At 36.7% G+C, this 5796-nt stretch overlaps 1 protein-coding gene across 1 annotated transcript in view; it reads left to right on the top strand.

Moving 5' to 3' along the window:
* WDR44 (WD repeat domain 44) overlaps positions 1 to 5796 on the top strand; it is a 128419-nt gene that overhangs the window by 83539 nt on the left and 39084 nt on the right. The window lies entirely within an intron of this gene.

The raw sequence follows: 5796 nt of genomic DNA, 5'->3' as shown, positions 1-5796 counted from the left end.
CTTTATCCATGAGCGCCAGGCTTTACTCACTTAAAAAAAAAAAATTAAGCCGTATTAAGGAGTGAGTCTTTTTTTTTCCAATAATGTAAAAATAAACTGTTTACATTTTTTAAAGCATTGTAGTTTTAAAAACTAAGCTGTTTTGTTTTATGTTGTTGAATTTGAAAGCCTTCGCAAATATTGATATAATATACCAATGAAATAACATCTGGGGCAATGGAACCCTGATCATGTTGTTGATGGTTAGCATATGTTTCTGAAAATTAAATATGTATTATTAAAAGCTGGTTACCAACATTTGTTGAACGTGTAAATTTATTTTCAGATGACTTTGGTAATTTGAAGGATGTAAGGAAAACAAAGTCTTGTTTTATAATTTGATTTTTTAGCAAGCAGAAGACCAAATTTTTAAAGCCCTAAATTATAATGCATTAGCCATGTACCTTTAGGAAATTTATTTTTTAGTTCCAAAATGAACACTGCTAAGAGTTCATCTATATGTTTATATGTTCTTTACTACATTTGTTTTCAGTATGTAAGTGAAAAGCTAGGGAGTCATGATCATATCCTCATTAATCAGCATAGTCATAGAACGTTCTGGATTTTCTATTTGATTGCATATAGTTTGCCTTGGTTTTACCCCTGTGCTACTTTCTTCCTCTTGCCAGTGCTATACTCTCTTCTTCCCCTCCTGTCCCCATCCCCATCTCTTTGCTCATTTTTCTGTCCTCAACCTAACAGATGGAGTTGTTACACCATTGGATTTTTAACCAGTTAGTTTCTTTAGAATCAAGGTCTGGATGGCACTGTGTTTGGTCTGGTGTTTCAAAGAACTTGATGTCTTCAGCTCTTTGAGAGAGCTTGGCTTTCACTAACTTCTACCTGGGGACTTAGAGTCTGCTGTGGTGCTGCTAATTTCAACTGCAGATAATCGGGGTGTTGCATATGAATATTTCCTGATAGGTTTCATGTGGTTTCTTGAACAAAAAGGCAAAAATTAATTGGGATGCAAGCTTAAGTAAAGAATATTGACACTTCTAAGTTTAGTTTTTTTAAGTGTTTCTCTTGCTATATAAATACATTGCAAAGTTACAAGTCAGAAAGGGAGTTTGTAAAGGTATCATCAAGGTGTATACAAAGAAAAACCGAACAATACTCCTCCCTAAAATGAGTATTAGGGACTGGATATAATTGGTGTGGTATTATAGGAAAGCCCAGATTCTAGAATAGACTTAGATTTGTACTAATGTACTCTATTAGTACATCCCTCAGGCAGCTATTTATCCTATATTAATTTCCATTTCCTTATTTGTAAGATGAGAGTACCTAACTGAAATTGTAAAAATTTACTGAGAAATGTATATGTAGAGTTTGCTGTCTAGCCAAGTAGTTGTACTCAACAAATATACATTTCTCACTGCCTCTCCCAAGTCCCTGAGTGTTCAACTAGACCCAAAAAAAGTATATAAGTGTATGGAATTCCTTTCTAGACATTGGGATTTCATGAACAAGTAACATTTTAGGGATTGAAATAGGATGATATTTGTTTTCCAACTCGACACTTTTTTTTTAACTGCCATCATCTGCTATCACCTCTTCACAAAAGAGAGAACATGTTAATACTAAAAAAAAAACAAGTTAAGAGAGAAAAAAAGTGGCGTAGATGATAGAGGCTCTGTTCATCTCTCTGGTGACCAAATCAAAGTTGTGACGGAAACAAGGAGCAGCAGCAAGGAAAAATCGCCTGGGATCCAGATGAACAAGCCATACAACTAAGGAGAAATCCAAGAAATCACCCTGCAATGGCAGAAGATGAAAAAAAAAAAAAAGTCAAGCACAATCTTATCATTTTAGAGCAATGAGCAGTCTATTAAAGTGAATAAAACTAGCTTTTTAAAAAGTAACCATATTACCTTGTTTTTCAAGTTCTCCTTCAGTGAAAATTTTATCATGGATTTGGTGTGGCAGGCTGAGAACCATTGTGTTAGATAAACAAGTTTAAAAACACATTTCATTAAAAGCTCTTTGAAGAGTCATATTGAAGCTTTTTTCTCTTATTTACCTCAATTGGAATTGAAATATGAATGATTCTACATAATTTAGCATGCCATTTTCTCTGTCAAATTATGCAGCTGGACAGTGGCTTTTTAACTTTGAAATACATATTTAACACTAATACATCTATCCAAATTCTATCCAGAATTCCAGTTTCAATTGTGTAATTTTGAGAGTCGGAGATGAGACCTCCCCGACTGATGTGAAAAAAATCAAATGATCAGACTATTTTTAAGTATCTTAATTATGGGGATTCAAGGTAAAGACATTTGGGGGATTTAATGTTTCCCCGTAAGTTTTCAAAAGAAAAACTCCCAAGTTTCACTGGTTTCTAGCTCCCTACCTTACTTACTCATTAAGGAGATGTTTATCAAACATCGACTATGTACAGAGCACTGCTGGGACTAGAGAAGAATAAGGCAACATCCCTGTACCAGAAAAGTTCACAGTCTGATGAAGAAGATGGCCACAGAAACAAGTAAGAGGCTTGGAGCTATCTTGTGGCCGTGACCCTAGAAAAGCCCCTTTATGCCCTAATTCCTGTCTGTCTACCCTTCCTAGTAACTCATGGCTGCCACTTGATTCTCAGGCCAATCATGTAATGTGGGCAAAAGTTTCTGAATAAGCCATAGGTAAAGCAGAAGAAATGGAGCACCCACCCTGTCAACATTTTCCCTGGTATCATGCTTTCTCCCAGACTAAAATCATTGTCTTAATTCTCCAAAAAGAATAACTGTCTTGTATTTTTAGCTAACTCTTGTTTAACAAACTCCTTCTCCCCAACTGCTCTCCTTTTCACTTCAGTTCTGAAGCTTGGCCTATTTTGTTTTGTTTTGTTATCTAGATTTGAGTCTAGTCTTCAGGGGAACCAGGCTCCCCCTGTTAACCACAGCCACTTTTCTGGTGTAGATCCATGCACATGAAGTACATTCAGATGGATACAGCAGACCAGCCAGGGGGTGGGGGCTGGGGGTAAGCTGAGGGGAGAGATCCACTGCACAGTCCCAAACAAATCAAATGTCATCATGTAGGTTATCTAGGGTGGTCCAAGCAAACAGATTTTGCTTGTACATCCAGCTAGCTGGCATTTCGTTGTTGTTTTTTAAATACAATTTTTATTTTGGAATAACTAGGTTTACAGAGAAGTTGCAAAGAAAATACAGAGTTACTACATACTCCTTACCCAGTTTCCCCTAATATTAATATCTTACTATGGTACATTTGTCAAAATGTACCATTACTAATACTGGTATAGTACTATTAAGTAAATTCCAGTCTTTATTCAGATGCACCAGTTTTTCCACTAGTGTCCTTTTTCAGTTCCAAGATCCAATCTAGGATACCATATTACACTTAAATACATAATGCTTTCTTAATTTAAGTAAACTTTGTATTTTAGAGTTTTAGATTTTCACAAAAGTTTGCAAAGAGTTCACATGTCACCGGCACCACTTTCCCCTATTGTTAACATCTTACATTACCATGGAGCATGTTTCACATCAAGGAACCAACATTGGTACATTAACGAAACACTGCACTTTATTCCTGTTTCTCTAGTTTTTACATAATGCCTTTTCTGTTCTAGGATCTCATCCAGAATATGACATTACATGTGCTCGTCAGGTCTCCTTAGGCTCCTCTTAGCTATGACAGTTTCTCAGACTTTCCATGCATTTGATGACCTTGACAGTTGTGAGGAGTATTAGTCATGATTTGGCCAGGATTATGGACTTTTGGAGAGGAAGACCATAGAGGTGAATTGCTCTTTTCATTATATCACATCAAGGGTACATACTATCAACATAACTTACCACCTGGCTGAGGTAGTTTTCATCAGGTTTCTCCACTATAAAGTTATTTTTTTCTCCTTTTCCATAAATCTCTTTGGAAGCGAATCACTAAGCACAGCCCATACTCAAAGGGTAGGAAGAGTTAAGGCCCACCTCCTTGAGGGGCAAATATCTATATAACTTATTTGAGGTTGTTCTGTACAGGAGACAGGTCTCTCTCAATTTATTTATTCAACCATTTACATCAGCATTGACTTAATGGATATTTATTTTGTACTTTGAGTTATAAATCCAAAACTGCATTATCTTGTTGTTCCACTTGTTCAGCCTTAGACATAGGGAGTTCTGTCCCTTTGATGTGCCTTCATCTTTTTTTTTCTTTTTTTTGAATAATTTCTTCTTCCTGTCACCCCAACACACTCCAGGCTCATCTTGTATATTTCCTGCCCAGCCCTAGGATCAGCTGTTTATCCAAGGAGTCCTGGTTTCTTTTTTTTTTTGGAGAACGATATTAGAAATCAGGATATGGGTGGCAGGTGTGCTTGTTGCTACTGAGGTGTCATTTATCTTTGGCTCTCTTAGCTGACAGAGCAAGGAAATCCATGTGTGTATACTAATCTATGTATATACACTTATGAATATTTCTATGTAACCACCTGTATTAAATTAGAGTTCTTACTAATGCCACAAAATGAGACACAGAGATAGCCTCTTAACACATGGATCATTCCGGTTTCCTACTCTTGTTTATCAGTAACCTCCTTCTACAACAGTGAGAAACCTGGCTCCCACCATTTACAATCCATTTACTTATTTGTTCAATCCCAGCATAACATATTCAGCAATTTCAGAATTACTAACCCCTATCCAAGAGAAACAACTTTTACCAACTATACTGTAGAGAGAAGGATCTGAGCCGGACCCGTGGCCGAAGCATTTGCAAAGCCATGATTGACTCTAGGAATCTGCCAAGGCAGAGAAGCAACACAGATAGCTGCTTGTGGTTTAGTATAGATAACCAGGTACAGACAGGCCTTGGGATATTATTGTTGCCAGTAAGTTTCAAGTTCTGAGAAGAAGACTTCCCAGTCCCTCCTTGAAATTCAAAAGTATATAATAAACGCACTGAGCTTGCCTCAGGGTCACTGTATCTTCAGCAGAGTGCAGTGTCCCACCTGGCCCCAGCTTTTGTATATACTGTTCCTGTGTTTTTCTCAATCCTTTCATTGCCCCCTCTCAGGTTAACCCTCTAGTCGTGCAGGTCGCGGCACACTACTACAGTGTTTATGTACATTTCTTTGATATTGGTGTCATAGTTTCCAGTCGAAGCACCATTTTCCATAGTTACTTTGGTCAGCACCTTTTTTTCCGCACCCACATTATTTTTAATATTAGATTAACTTAAATTATCTGTCCTTTTATTATTTTTTTTCAGGTTGTATTCTATTATTGTTTTCTAATTTATTTTTTATGATGACAATAAGTTTCGTCTGTACACTTTAACAGTAAGCCATATGTATTATTTGCACTGTGTATTCACCTCCCATAGTCAGATTTCTTCCTGTCAGCACATATTTGACTGGCTTTACCCCATCTACCTCCCCTCTTCTCCCTTCCCTCTCTCCTCTGGTAACCACTAGTCTATTATCCATGTCCATGAGACTCTGATTGTTTCTCATGTTCATTTGTTACTTTTAGGTTTATATCTCACATATAAGTGATATGTGATTTTCAACTTTTTCTATCTGGCTTATTTTGCTTAGCACAATATCTTGAGATCCATTTATGTTGTTGTCCATGGCAGTATTTGATCTTTTCTAATGGCTGATTGTATAATTGTACCATATCATCTTTATCCAGTCATCTACTGATAAGACACTTCAGTTGTTTCCGTGTCTTGGCCACCATCAATAATGCTGAAATAAACATCAGGGTGCATATATCTTTATGC

This window comes from Pteropus alecto, unplaced genomic scaffold, assembly GCF_000325575.1.
Source record: "Pteropus alecto unplaced genomic scaffold, ASM32557v1 scaffold280, whole genome shotgun sequence".
NCBI lineage: Eukaryota > Metazoa > Chordata > Mammalia > Chiroptera > Pteropodidae > Pteropus > Pteropus alecto.
The sequence above is the reverse complement of the archived record's forward strand: the minus strand, read 5'-3'. Positions and strand labels throughout refer to the sequence as shown.